The sequence below is a fragment of the Gobio gobio genome (genome assembly GCF_949357685.1).
Source record: "Gobio gobio genome assembly, chromosome: 11".
NCBI classification, from domain to species: domain Eukaryota; kingdom Metazoa; phylum Chordata; class Actinopteri; order Cypriniformes; family Gobionidae; genus Gobio; species Gobio gobio.
This window is the reverse complement of record NC_137104.1, coordinates 12,164,540-12,180,921: the sequence shown is the minus strand read 5'-3', so window position 1 is coordinate 12,180,921 and position 16,382 is coordinate 12,164,540.

Sequence of the window (16,382 nt, the reverse complement as noted above, 5' to 3'; positions counted from 1 at the left end):
TGTCAAATATGAAGCGTTTAGTTTAGCTACATATCTCGCACTTGACGTCGAGTCATGCTGCTAAAATACTCAGCAGCTTCTGTGCATACATAAAGCCCGCCTACTCTGATTTGATTGGTTTTCTCAAATATTTTGACATTGACGAGCGGTGACATACCAATGAGGCTAAGATCAACGCACACACCTCTGCTTCTGATGTGCACTCTATTCGCCGCCACAGCGGATTTAAGAACACGCTGATTAACGCAGATTAAAAAACGGGACGAAGCCTCCCACCAGTTTCATATGTTTGAAAGGTTAATCACACATTTTTTAGGGGGGCTGAAGCTACACCTGAGCTACACCTGTTTGAAGTTGATAGTCAATTTTGAGAAAAAATTAGTTAAAGTTTTCTGAAGGTTCCAAAACATACCCCCCTAGTAACCATACCTTAAAATATCTGGTAATAACACACAATTTGACACACACCAAGTCAAAACCAAATATCTATAGGAAAAATATATGTTCAACTTTTTTTCCCTATATACCACAATTTGACTAACATTAATGAGACAGACAGCCTATATATTAAGACCTACTGTACCGCACGGATTTAGATTAATGTTACACATCAGATGTTTTTCCCAAACAGTTAACCAAGTGTTCACATGAGACATAACAGATAATGTTTGCATGAATATTCGCCATGACAGACAATGTTGCCAGATTGGGTTAACGATTTCCAGCCCAAAAGCCCAATCCAAGAAAAAATCTGCCCAAAATAATGTGATATAATTTTATTGCCATGTAAATCAAGGTTGATTAGCACAATTTTTATCTCCTTAAAACAAAATAATGATGACAAAATAAAATAAAAAATACAACCATTTCCCAGGAAAACGGATCAAAACAGAGCAAATACATTCAAATACAGTCATGCATGACTAAAATGTCCAAGTGGAAACTGTCAAAATCATTATAAACTAATTTAAGTGCTTCGGAACACAAATGAAGATATTTTTTTTGAAAGCTGATGGCTGAGAAAGGCTTCAGATAGGCCTCCATTGGCATTCAGTACATTCACACTCCCAAGACCCATAAAAGGCACTAAAAACGTTGTTACAAAGTCCATCTCCCCACAGTGGCTCTACAATAATTTTACGATGCGACGACAATAGTTTTTGTGCGCAAAAAAAAAAATCTAAATAACGCCTTGCTTTATCCAACTTGTTCTTGTCTTCCGTGTATGCCTTCACTACGCATGCGCGAGAATATTACGCAGATCCAAATTTTGTCTACCCGCCCAAGCCCGTTTTTACCCGCACAATCAAATTCCAAACTGCCCAATTGGGCTGGAACTCACCCAATCTGGCAACACCAATGACAGATATTTTGAAGATCTATAATTCTATGTATGTGTATATCGGGAGGCGTCTTTGTGCATCTGTTATCTGCTTTCATGGACAAAGGAAAGGTACTCCTCTCAGAAAATGTACAAATAAAGATCATTTTAGATGTTTAATTTGAAGCTATTTGGAGCATTGGGATCGCTAGTCGAGTAGTATCGGCATAATGTCTGGATCTTTGTAGCTTATTGTGGTTAATAATTATACACTTAGGGTGCTTTCAAACCTGCCTCATTTAGTTCGGTTGAATCATACTAGAGTTCGTTTTCCCCTTTGGTGCGGTTCGTTTTGTCAGGTGTGAAGGCAGCAATCACACTCGGGTGCGGACCAAACAAGCTTTCAAACGAACTCTGGAGCGGTTCGTTTGTGGTGAGAACGTGATCCAACCTCGAACAGACCCAACTGCAAAAAATACTGATGATTTTTGGACTAAACCAGCTGCCGTAGTCAGCTGCGCTGTGCATTATGTGATGAGGAAGTGTTTGTTGACAGTTTGCACTTTAGCATGGCAGCTCGCGGACAAACTTGGAGTAGTGAGCAGGTGCGGAGCCTCATTGAAATTTAGTCTGATTGTGGTGTATACAAACAATGTAATAGATTATGGCCAGGGACAAAACCAGCCCGCGCAGTCGCAGTTTAGGAAATACGCCATGGCCAATGAGTGATGTGGATATTGTCATGTGACTGCATTTTGGTTTGTTTCAACTGGTTCGGACCAAAGCAATCAGTGTGGTGTGAAAAGGAACCGAAAAAGCTGAAAAATACTACAATGTATAATTGTTTGCCCTTGGTTCGGACCAAATTAACCGAACTAGAGATGTGAAAGCACCCTTAGACAAGAGGGTGACAAGTGATTCACTGAAAAGTACCAGTCCATAAGAATAATTTATTTGAGAATTGGCAGTCACACTGTATTTTTTTTATTTACTAAAAAGAACCAGTTCATAAGATTCATTCAGTCGCGAATTACACTAGAGTGGTCATGCTACAAGAGGGTGGCGAGTGATTCACTAAATAGAACCAGTTCATAAGAGTCATTTATTTGCGAGTCATTAAAAACAAACTACACTTGTCACTCAGTTTGAATAATGAATCATGTCTGCACCAGTGTGGTTTGAGGCATGGGCTACTGTTTGACTCACTGTGTGTTTTTGAGAGTATGCAACTGACATTGGTATTTTAGACCAGCATTTGTTGCTTGTTTGTTGAAGTTAGACTAAACGAAATTGCAGTCCGTAAAGCGCATACAAACTAGATCAACCAATATGAGATGTAACCCAGCGTGTCGTTTCGGGTGCATTTCAGTCATATCCACAATACCGTGGTGTCTTTTCCAGTCTCAGTTGTCTTGTCTCAGGTGCCTGTGGAGTTGAATTAAACGGCACAGGTAAAGTGGGATCTGTTTGCCGGATGAGACAGACTGTCTCCTTGAATCTTCTGCACCTGGTTTCCCTCTGTCCTCACTGAAGGGCTATGGCCCCGCTGCAATGAGCCTTAATCTGAGAGATCACTCTTTATCCTGCAGGTTCCAGGGGCAATGTGGAGGAACATATCAAGTCATCTCTATGGATTAGGCCATGTGCTCTCTTGTGGGGACAAGTGATGGGAGAGAAGTCAATCTCCTGGGGATTGTGGCTTTACTCTTTCGCCTTCTCTCTTTCTCTCTATCTCTCTTTGTCTCACTGTCAGCTAGAGTGTTCTGTTGTTGTTGCTTCAGCAGTTGTGTTACAGTCTGGTGACAGTTATACACATGGATTCTGATTCACCCGAAGGCTTGATACCTTGAACATTTTATCATTATTAAAAGGGATCATTATTCACTTATAAAGTTAGAGTTGAGAGGTTGTTTTTGTGTGTGTGTGTGTGTGTGTGTGTGTGTGTGTGTGTGTGTGTGTGTGTGTGTGTGTGTGTGTGTGTGTGTGTGTGTGTGTGTGTGTGTGTGTGTGTGTGTGTGTGTGTGTGTGTGTGTGTGTGTGTGCGCCAAAACAGTTATAATTATTTTCTATGGCCACTTTCGATTCTCTTTCTCTCCGTTTGATTAAACAGGCGATTTTTTTGCAATTTTTTCTTTTAGACTCACATTGTAAACTGTAGTTGTGTGCTATTCAGAATGGAATCAAGAAAACATGTAAACTGCAGTTCTGAAATTCGGGGTACTGAAGCAAACAATTAAAGGGAATTTAAATTCAAAGAAAATCATATAACTGATTTTTAAAGGGGTCATGGACTGGCTTTTCATTTTTTTATACTGTTGTCTGAGGTGAACTTATGACGTTCTTGTGGTTTGTACATTCAAAAACATCATAATGAATAAGTAATAGGCTATTTTCTACCCTGGTTTTGAGCCTCTCTCATGGAACGCTTGGTTTTTATAGGCGTGCGGTGCCGCACTGAAGACTGAGAAGTAAACGGCCACTGCTATGATTGGATAAGCTTTGCATATTATAATGAGTGATCGGCTCCCCCGTGAGTACATGTGAGGAATTGTTTTGAAAGCGTGTGCGAAAACAGCAAACCCGGAAAGATTCGCCCACAGGGCTCGCAAAATGTCTTTATCAAACAAACACAATGATTTATCTCTCATTCACCCGCAATTAATTGGAATGTTATTTTGTATTACTTGGCCCGCCCGATCTGTGAATATAACCGCAAACCATGCATCACTAACACACACACGTACGCACGCACAAGGTTCACTGCAGAGTCAGACAAATCAGCATGATCAAAACTCCCGCGATTGTATTTTTCCTTCAAATATCAAGTCAAGAGAGTGAACAACGCACATCAAGAAAGTAGGGCTGTAATCAACCAAAGAAAATCTTGGTCGACTGAAGTCCTGAAATTTTCGACTAAAAATCGACTAAAAATGACGTTAGGAAAAAAAAAGTTAAATTAATTAGCTGCGCACTGTGCGAAGTACTTGGTAGCCTTGTTGTCTGCATAAATTAATTATAAATAAACATAAAAAACTATTAGGCTATTTGCAGTATATTAAATAGTTTTTGAGCTGATTATTTTGCACTGAAATGAGTCTTGACACACGAGTCTGTCGGCTCTGACAGCGTTGCGTCACGTGCACCTGCGCAATATCATAGCCTATGATTTCCCAAAATATAGTACTATTGTCAACTAAATATCATCACAAGAACTTTTGAGGAATATGCAACATAATTTAGACAATTGTTTTTGTCATATGTATTATAATAACTGACAGACAGTATAATTTCAGCCGCTCTGTGCAGCTCGAACATACGATCAGCTGAGCTCAGCTTCGCGGCTGAGACACGAATAGACTATTAACTTAAAGCTTTTACTCTTAAACACAAAAGGCACGTCCACTTTAATAAAACATTAATATTTATTAAACAACCCAGATCAAGAGCAGAAAAAACGCTCTCACAATTAAATAAATAATATAAGTTACAGAAAACTAGCCTTCTTCAATCTGTCTCTCTTCTCCAGTGGGTTGGGCTAATCCAAAAGTGAAAACAATGGGGGTGTTTTGAAGACAGACTGTTACCTGTGAAACAGGGGTGCTCTGAAAACACCCCCATTAGCAATTAGTGCTTTCCACCTGATGAAATGAACGCGGCGCGGCAAAACTGATGAAATGAACGCGGCAAAACTGATGAAATGAACGCGGCAAAACGGACAGTACAGATCCACTTTTGCGGCACGACTGAAGCGTGGTGTTGTGACGCTTCCCCTCATGTGTATGTTGATGGGCGTTCCTCAAGTTTACCGCTATGGTCGTGCGTTTGAACCAGCGGGGAATGAAAAAAAAGGACCGGCGAGAGACTTCTCTTCGCCAGTTGGTTGGGCTAATCCAAAAGAAGTGAAACAATGGGGGTGTTCTGAAGGCAGACTGATACCTGTGAAACAGGGGTGCTATGAAAACACCCCCATTAGCAATTAGTGCTTTCCACCTGATCAAATGAACGCGGCGCGGCAAAACTGATTAAATGAACGCGGCAAAAACTAATTAAATGAACGCTGCAAAAAATCGACCAATCAAAATTTTGGTCGAGCCAGAACGTATCGACCAATAATCGACTAATCGACTGGGAGATTACAGCCCTACAAGAAAGGAATGTTATTTCACTATTTAAGATAGCCCGTTGGCAGGCTAGTGATACATTTTGGTAGCCCGTCTGGAAAACACATAGCCCCGGGACATTGGGCTTTGTAAGCCCTGCCCCATACATATCCGAGTCTGATCACGAATCGCAGATCACGAACCAACAACACCTCAAATAAAGGATTCTCCAGCCTGTGACAGCGTGGTAAATTATGTTCTGTTTAGACTCTGACACATAATCAATAGATATCAAACGATCTGTAACAATGCAATACTATCACATATAAAAAAAAAATTTGTATTCACATTAGTGTGTTGCTTCATTCATTCATGTAATCTCATCCTGTCTGCAAATCCAGTCTCTTGTTTACAAACAAATCCGTGGTGAAATGAATGAACAAACTTGCAATGTCTTCCCCACGTGAGCTGGATATTCATTAAAAATAAAGTTCATCCATGCATTCATAATATTGGAATCCAAATGAAGCTTATGCAGCATGTTTATTGCTTGGAAGTTCAATCCATTTTAGCTCTACATAGGCCTATGTTATTTATCTATAACAAATCGGTGGGCGGGGCTACAGAATCAGGCATTCGTCTTCTTGTGTTAAGGCGGTGCTTCACCACACTCTGACGTCAAGGGATGGCACATTCTGAGATCTCTCGTTTGCTGAGCCTGGTGTCAATAAAAGCTTTTCTTTCACTTACAAGGAAGTTTTCAGCTCCAAATCTTACAGGATATTCTTATATCACGATGAACTTTTATATATCAAAGGCCGAATGAAAAGTTGATTTCTCAATTCATGACCCCTTTAACTAGAACAGCAAAGTTTATAGATATAGGTATGGATGGATGGATGGATAGACTGATAGATAGCTGGACAGATAACGAATGGTCAGATGAATGGAGAGGGAGATAAATAGGTGGGTGGATCCATGGATGGACAGACAGAGATGGGCGGACAGACAGATCAGTATCCCAAGGTCACACGGAGAGAAGGTGAGGTCTGGATAGTTCTATTACACTCATAGACGTAAAACAACCTGCCAACTGTGATCTGATACACACACATATTCATTTACCAGGGGATCCGTATAGCCTTTCTGCACTTATGTTTGTGTACGGCAAAAAAAGTAAGCATGTTAAAGAAAATAGTGTCTGTCTGTATATCCGTCTTTGACAGTGTCCTATGCTAGATTCACTCTAGTGGAGCGCTACTGCAGGCATCGATGGAGGCGAGGTAAAGAAGAGCCGGCGCTCTGATTTCTCCTCCACCAGTGACAGCACAGAGTAATGACTGGTAATGCTTCAGTGTGATTACTGAACGTCATTTTTCTTCTTTCTCTCGTGTTCACTCTCCAAGAGAATGTTTTATCTGTGAAAGCGTGTGTACTCATGTGTGCGTGATTTTGGGGGGGAGGGGGGTGTGAGAGAGAGAGAGAGACAGATACCAAAGTTGCAATGCATAACACAGAGTAACGATAAATGACAAAAAGTGAATGAAGAAAACAAATAAAATCTGAGAGACGGCAAAAAAAAGATTTTTCTGAAAAAGTTTTTGATGTGACCTCCTCCACAAGAAATGAAATGTCTGCTGGTGGCCGAAGAAAATAATAAATATTTCATTCCTAATGTGTCAGGCATAGTTGTGACCAGAGCTGCAGTCCGAAATCATCAATAGATGAAATCAAATACATTTCCCTCAGAGATGCCGACATTTTTTATTACATTTATGGTAAAATGGTTCTTCCAAAAGCATGCTGGGTTCCGTTTGCGGGAGGTAGACATGTGATATACAGCAATGAACATTAGTTTTTCTGTCTGTATGCAATCTATCAAGGATGGGGGAGAGAATTGCTTCTTTATTCCATGCCTGAAGTTATTACAGCACTTCATGCATTTCATCAACATATTGTTTGCATGAATTTGTCATTGCCATAGAATCTACCCGCCTGCCATTTGTAAAGTTCTACACATCCTAGCACCATGTGTGTTCATTCTTTTTAATAATATAGTATATATAGGCCTTTTTGAAGCCCCCAAAGAAAGAAAAAAAACAATGCATACCTTCATTAAATCTTAATGTAAATATAATGAATTCAATCCATTTCTAATTACATTGAGCTAGGGATGGACGATATACCAATAGACACGATTAACCAGTAGAAATGTGACGTCCGGTAGAGATTTTGGACTATTGTCTCTATCGCGGACGGTTGCGCTCCCATGACGTTGCTGTGCTACGCAGTCACGAAAGCGTATAGTTTTGCATGCATTTGTGACCGATTTTAACCGCAGCTTCAGTGTATATTTATGATTGATTTATAAAGATTCTAGAGAGCATTTGATTGGACAAAATCTGATAAGAAGCTGGAGTGCAGAGTGATGTCATCAAAATCATTGATCCATATTGCCTGAAGTGAGAGACTGTACGGTTTGAATGCTTATATCTTCTAAATGTGAATTTTGTCAGTGTTTTGGAGCACACTAGCTTATACACCGATCAGGCATAACAGTATGACCATTACATTATGAGGTGAAGTGAATAACACTGATTATTTCTTCATCACGGCACCTGTTAGTGGGTGGGATATATTAGGCATCAAGTGAACATTTTTTCCTCAAAGTTGATGAGTTAGAAGCAGGAAAAATGGGCAAGCGTAGGATTTGAGTGAGTTTGACAAGGGCTAAATTGTGATGGCTAGACGACTGGGTCAGAGCATCTCCAAAACTGCAGCTCTTGTGGGGTGTTCCCGGTCTGCAGTGGTCAGTATCTATCAAAAGTGGTCAAACCGGAACAGTGGTGAACCGGTGACAGGGTCATGGGCGGCCAAGGCTCATTGATGCATGTGGAGAGTGAAGGCTGGCCCGTGTGGTCCGATCAAACAGACGAGCTACTGTAGCTCAAATTCCTCAAGAAGTTAATGCTGGTTCTGACATCTTGGTGCCAGATACCACAGCACACCTTCAGGGGTCTAGTGGAGTCCATGCCTCGACGGGTCAGGGCTTTTTTTGGCAGCAAAAGGGGGACCAACACAATATTAGGACATAATGTTATGCCTGATCGGTGTTGATAGAAGTAAGGTTAACATATTCATACTAAAAGCCCAAAAAAATTCACTTTTGATTTCATGGGGACTTTAAAGGTGAACGCAATAGTTGAGAAAGAAAACACACAAGTATATTGGATCCGTGCAGTCGGTCTTAAAGTGACAGCATCCAAATTCACCTGCTGTCGTTATTAATGTTAATCAAACAACAACAAATTTAAATCTCTCTCTGCTCTTGACTGAATCACTTTTGTAACTTTAATAAAAAATAAATGTATTTATTTGAATTTACACAGAAGGCTATGCAGTGTTTTCTTTATACATTTGATTACTTTACAGAATGGATGTAGTATTTCTAGTGCTTGAATTTTTGTTCGTGTCTTTGTTCTATTTTAGTTTGTTTTCCTATATGCTTGTGATTAGTTTCTTAGTTCTTTCTTTATCACTGTTTACTTTTCTTCAGTAAGCTTGAGTTTTTTTATTTTTTACTAATGTTATATTGAAAATGGTGACAAGAATTATGAAATTTCAATGGTATAACATTTTTTGATATCTTAAAAACTTTACTTAAAGCAAAATGTACTATATTGTGATATATATTGTTGTCGTGAAATAAAATTACTCATATCATGATATAATATAATAGATATAATATCTATAATATAATATTTTGGTCATATCGCCCACCCCTAAATTAAGTCAACAAAAAATGGACTGTTATGAGCTTTTAGATTGCTGGATCATTCCTCCGCACAATGAGCAGTGAGCAATGAACTTACTTTAAGTTTGAATCCATGCATTGTTTTCCATCTTTCACAGAAAGTTCAACTTTGCTTGACATCTCTGATTTGTAATAACTTCTGCACTGTCAGGACTGGGCCTGTAAACGCCCTTCTGTCACTTTTCCAACTTGCAGGAAAGACCTCCAGCCCGCAGATCCATCTTGCAGGCTGCTCTGGGCTGACTGCCTGACCATCATGCCCGCCTGCCCAGATGCAGTGAGGCCAGATGGAGGAGCTAATCACTGGAGCAGCAGGCGGTGAGGCCGCTCCTGATCTGAACGTGTTTAGGTAGCCCACGGGACGGGGTTCAGTATGTTCATTTGCTCATGTGCTCCCACATCATCTTGTGGCTGTCTCAGTCTGTCTGTCTCTTTCTGGATAGTTGTTTATGATTAGCATTTTGTGTGTGTGTAGCATGTTGCTTTTTACATTAAATAATGAATGATTACCTTTTTTTGTGTAAGTGTAGCATATATCAAAGTACTGTGGTATCATCACCATAGTACTGTTATTAATGGTATATAAAAGAAACTTTATTTTATTATAAATAATAAATAATACAATTATTATTATTAACGTCTATAAATGTAATAAAAGATTTGCTATATAAATAGACACCGATCAGGCATAACATTATCATATCCTAATATTGTGTTGGTCCCCCTTTTGCTGCCAAAACAGCCCTGACCCGTCGAGGCATGGACTCCACTAGACCCCTGAAGGTGTGCTGTGGTATCTGGCACCAAGATGTCAGAACCAGCATTAACTTCTTGAGCAATTTGTGCTACAGTAGCTCGTCTGTTTGATCGGACCACACGGTCCAGCCTTCGCTCTCCACCTGCATCAATGAGCCTTGGCCGCCCATGACCCTGTCACCGGTTCACTACTGTTCCATCCTTGGACCACTTTTGATAGATACTGACAACTGCAGACCGGGAACACCTCACAAGAGCTGCAGTTTTGGAGCTGCGTCTAGCCATCACAATTTGGCCCTCGTCAAACTCGCTCAAATCCTTACGCTTGCCCATTTTTCCTGCTTCTAACACATCAACTTTGAGGACAAAATGTTCACTTGCTGCCTAATATATCCCACCCACTAACAGGTGCCGTGATGAAGAAATAATCAGTATTTACTTCACCTGTCAAACTGGTCACAACTGGTCATAATGTTATGCCTAATCGGTGTACAATATAATCTTTAAAATACTTTTGGATTTTCTTTTGATTTTGTACTACACTGCCACTATTTGTGTTGGGGTAATTATTATTAATAATAATAATAATAATAATAATAATAACAGTAGTGTTAATAGTAATAAGCATTTATTTGTTTTTTCTTTTATTATTACTTATAAAGCAATGTTTCTTTTTTTGAAAAACAAAGGCTAAAACTATATTAAAATTAATTTAATAAATTGAATTTAAATTCATCATAACTTTTTTATTTTATTTAACCTAAATTTTAATTTTGTCTACTTTGGGGAGCAAAAAATATATATTATGAAACGCTTTGGTTCCACTTTATTTTACAGTATGTGCACTCACATGTACTTGCAGTGTAATTTACTAAGAAAGTACAGGTTAATATAAGGTAACTAAATGGGTTACGGTTAGGTTTATGGGTAGGTTCAGGGTTAGTACCTAGTTATTACCCTGTTATTGTAATTACTATAATAAGTACATAGTATTTGGGGGAACATGACTGTAAAATAGAGGGATGGAAAGTTTTCCGCGAACCTGTTCTTTCGGACAGTTCGTTTCAATGAACCGGTTCACTGGTTCTTTTACGTCCTCACGTAATGACATCAATTCTATCATCCCGGCGGATGAAAATACATTCAAACACATTCATATAAAGTAATTTGTAATCATAACTTAGTATTATAATAATAGTAATCATCGTCATCAGATAAGTTTCTTACATTTACGTTTAGCAAAAGCACTCAATACAGCCATTCCAGTATGTTCAATATTATATTGTTTTGATTAATACATTTTAAGATTTATATCAACTTATTTAGAAATTAAATAAGCTGTTCCTGAAAATATCATGCATTTTTGATAAAACAAATAAATGTTTAGTTTGACCGTTTTACAATCCATTCATTGTGTTTCCAAACTTTAAAATAATACAGTGATAAGAAAGTAATTATGTGATGAACATGTTTCCAACATGTTTTATTTTGATTCACTTGAAACATGCATTTCGTCCCTCCAAAATGACATGCATGCTTAGCCCATCAGCTCATCGGTTCTCAGTATCAAACGTGTCCAAGAGATCGAACGTGTGCAAAAGAAACAGTTCTCAGTTTGGATTCGAGAACTGTTAACTCGAAAACCGCTATACTTTCGGTAGTACATGCGCATTCTCAGTTTCAGCTGCTTGTGAGTTCTCATCAGTTCTCTCAGCACAACACGTCTCAGTTCAGTGAACTGTTGGAGTCACTAGAGTAACATACACTCACCTAAAGGATTATTAGGAACACCTGTTCAATTTCTCATTAATGCAATTATCTAATCAACCAATCACATGGCAGTTGCTTCAATGCATTTAGGGGTGTGGTCCTGGTCAAGACAATCTCCTGAACTCCAAACTGAATGTCAGAATGGGAAAGAAAGGTGATTAAAGCAATTTTGAGCGTGGCATTGTTGTCTGAGTATTTCACAATCTGCTCAGTTACTGGGATTTTCACGCACAACCATTTTTAGGGTTTACAAAGAATGGTGTGAAAAGGGAAAAACATCCAGTATGCGGCAGTCCTGTGGGCGAAAATGCCTTGTTGATGCTAGAGGTCAGAGGAGAATGGGCCAACTGATTCAAGCTGATAGAAGAGCAACTTTGACTGAAATAACCACTCGTTACAACCGAGGTATGCAGCTAAGCATTTGGGAAGCCACAACACGGATGGGCTACAACAGCAGAAGACCCCACTGGGTACCACTCATCTCCACTACAAATAGGAAAAAGAGGCTACAATTTGCGCAAGCTCAACAAAATTGGACAGTTGAAGACTGGAAAAATGTTGCCTGGTCTGATGAGTCTTGATTTCTGTTGAGACATTCAGATGGTAGAGTCAGAATTTGGCGTAAACAGAATGAGAACATGGATCCATCATGCCTTGTTACCACTGTGCAGGCTGCTGGTGGTGGTGTAATGGTGTGGGGGATGTTTTATTGGCACACTTTAGGCCCCTTAGTGCCAATTGGCCATCGTTTAAATGCCACGGCCTACCTGAGCATTGTTTCTGACCGTGTCCATCCCTTTTTGACCACCATGTACCCATCCTCTGATGGCTACTTCCAGCAGGATAATGCACCATGACACAAAGCTCGAATCATTTCAAATTGGTTTCTTGAACATGACAATGAGTTCACTGTACTAAAATGGCCCCCACAGTCACCAGATCTCAACCCAATAGAGCATCTTTGGGATGTGGTGGAAAGGGAGCTTCGTGCCCTGGATGTGCATCCCACAAATCAACTGCAAGATGCTATCCTATCAATATGGGCCAAGATTTCTAAAGAATGCTCTCAACACCTTGTTGAATCAATGCCATGGAGAATTAAGGCAGTTCTGAAGGCGAAAGGGGGTCAAACATAGCATTAGTATGGTGTTCCTAATAATCCTTTAGGTGAGTGTATATTTAAGGGTATGGTTTATTTCTAGTCGGAGGGACTGTCACTCGTGTCAGAAAGTTAGTAACTTTAGTAACTTGCGGATCAGCGCTGACTTGAGACGCAAACTGTTTAGAACGATTCAGTCCGATTTGGTGAACTGGTTCTACCGGTTCACTAAAAAGAACCTGCTCAAAAGAATGATTCGTTCACGAACCAGACATCACTAATCGAAAGTATCTTTAAATAAAAGTAACCAGTAATGATGCTTTACAGGAGCAATTGTAAAGGGACAGTTCACCCCAAAACAGCATTGTCATGTCTTTCCAAACCTGTGATTTCTTCCTCCTTCTGACTTGTTTCCATGGAACACAAAAGAAAATGGATGAGGAAAGACGGATTAGAGATTGATTTTGTCTTCAAAAAGGACAAAGGGTACCATAAATTATATTTTAAAGTCTTTAAAAGCCATACAAAAGCTCTGTGTGTGGCAAAGACCAAAATTTTAGCTAGTCACAACATGTTATTCACTAAAAAAATAAATGATTGCATATGGTGTGTCAACACCTGTTTATCTCAGAACAGATGCTTTCCATTATGTTTCAGGAGGAGAACACTATGTGTTCTCACAGACCTTTTTAATGATGTCTAGACATCATAAGTTGCTATGCAAAGAACAGGAGCCCTGTAGCTGCTGCTGGAGTGAGTTGACATGGCCCACTGCTGTTCCTCACGGCCCCCTGCTGAGTGAAGGCTGCATTGCTGAACTGAGCAGCGCTCTTTCAATGCAGTCTACTTTACTCCCTCTTTATAAAGACTGACACACCGGTTCTTTAGGGGAGAGACAATTATACAGTCTGCATGGCACTATGATGAACTGTGGGGCTCCAGAAACAGGCTCTGAGGTCTTACTTGTCAGTCATGTCATTATGAATTACCCCCTTCCGACCCACCCTTACCCTCAACCCTGTCTGAAGACATAAGGTCACCAGAAGCAGACGGGGTAAAATGGAAGTGCCACCAAATTCAGCATTTGCATTCATGCTGCTGTTGCCTCTTTTCCTGGCCGATTCCTTTCTAGATTTCAGGGGTGTTTTGTCAGAGGAGGCAAAAGAGTTCCTCAGAAACATTCGGCAGTGCTTCCACATCAGTGACTACGTTTACATGGACAGCAGTAATCAAATTATTGACCTTATTCTGAATAAGACAATATTCTGATTAAGGTGTTTACATGAGTTGCTTTTGGACAGTGTTCCTTTATAAAAAACGATTTTTATACTTTTTAATGTGAAGAGACACTGCCCATCTTGCCTACTTCTTGACAGCCTACATTTCGAATAATAGCTTTGATTAATGATGAAAATTAAGGTTTCAAAACCGTGATTGTTTGGATTGTTTTTTTCTGCCGTCGAGCCACAGGCATTCACTGAATGGCCAGATACAAGCTTATTGTATTTTAATTTTACAATGAGCAGAATTATTACAACACAAAGAAAAAAATATAGAGGAGGCAGTGTCAGAATGAGCAGTAAAGCAAGACACACACCATAGCAACACGTCATGTCAACGACATTTCAGACTGACAGATATCGGTAAAAGCTAAACGGGACATTTGAGCGCTTTGTTACTGTTTTGTATGCGCTGTTATATTAATTATAATTCAAATTCTGTTTTATATGTCACAATATTATTGATTGTTGAGAGGGGCACTTTTGATACATTTTTAAAAAGGGCAAGGGCTCGAGCCCCCAAAGCCCTCCCCTCTGCACTTGCCTGGTGTGTGTGTGTGCGTGTGTGTGTGTCCTGTCACAAAATGCGGCGAAAACTCCTACACAATGTTAATAGTTAGATTAAGGGGTTGACATGTCTAAAATGCACTTCGATAATGCAACTAAAATAGGCATACTCCACATGTCTTAATTCGATTTTTGTTTAATTCGAATATGGCTTTAACCGGATTAAGGTCATTAGAAATCGCTATTTACATGGTAGTTTCTTAATCAGAGTATGGTCTTAATCAGATTAATATCGGAGTATTTTTGTCCATGTAAACGTACTGGCTGTGATTGGCTGATCATCCTGTCAATGAGTAATGCCCACCTATCATGTGATAAATGGATGGATGGTGCAGTTAAAAGCAAGCTACAGTGAGTTTTGCTTATCAAGCTATGCCCAAGTATACGGTACATGAGACAATATGCAATCAATGATGATGACGAGATTTCCTGACCCATTACTATTGCTCCTGAAATCTGACAAGACGTCCATAATCTACTTTTCAATCTAATCGTAGAGATTGTGATATTTTATATCCTCGTAATATGTTAAAATACAGCAATGACTGCCTACTAGACGGCTGTGCTGACTGGCCAAATTACCATGTGTCTTTCATGCTTTTAGGCTGTGCGATAAATCAAATTTTAGTTTTGGTTTCCGATGATTATGGAAACATTATAATCAAGATAAAATGATCATTGTGCCACATGTCGTTCCTTTCCTTTAAAGGGGTGTTCTTTCGTCCCTCCTTAAAAGCCTAAACTTAGTCCAAATTAGTAAAATGCAGTCTACTGTGGGACATGCTTTATTTTTTAAATAGTTATTAAAAGTGTATTAAACTGTGAAAGAGACTGATCCCCAACAAGACACGGACAAGCAATGCATACTCTGGGTTTTAGGTGTGCACACAAATGGTCAATTATGCACAAAAATATTTAAAAATGTCCATCTTGGCGAGTATTTACATAAAGACAGTCAGTTTACTCTTTTGACTTTTGGATTCAAATATCCAAAAACCACTAGAACAGTGTTATATTTTGTTGACTTGTGTACTTACATTATCCCAAATGTTTCCAAGAATGTTTAAATCCAGAGAAATAAGCAATTTTAACCCAGACACGGACCAAATTGTACCGGATTGTACAGTAATACAGCATTTTCTCCGTCATGCAATATGTTTTAAAATTAATTGCATGCCATTTAGCAAACACAAGCCATCCAGCATATAGTCAGCATATCTTCAGATTATATTGATGATACACTTGCCTGAATGACAGAGTAATTTGAGTCTCTTTTGCATTGATAAGAAAAAAAAGCAAGTTGGTCGCGCCGGCGCGATCAACGACCTCAGCGAGTTCATATGATATTCTAATATCGATCTAGCTTACTGCAGCGTTTCAACAAGTGTCTCATAGCAGGTGCGGAGCAAATGCACAGAGTAACATTATAACCTTATTTTCAACACACTCAAATTTATCTAATATGACTGGCATAATAAAAGCTCCACTGCTCTCGAGCCATGTGTCACGCTCGTTTCTCATTAGCAATCGCTTCAGCGACCTCGTTCAGCTCCCACAGCACTCAGCCCTGCTCTGTTTCATGCTATAGTAACGTTAATAGCTACACCTTTGTTCTGAATAGGCGACCTCTAGCGAAAAAAAACGACATAGTGTGGCTTTAAGTGAATACAGTAAT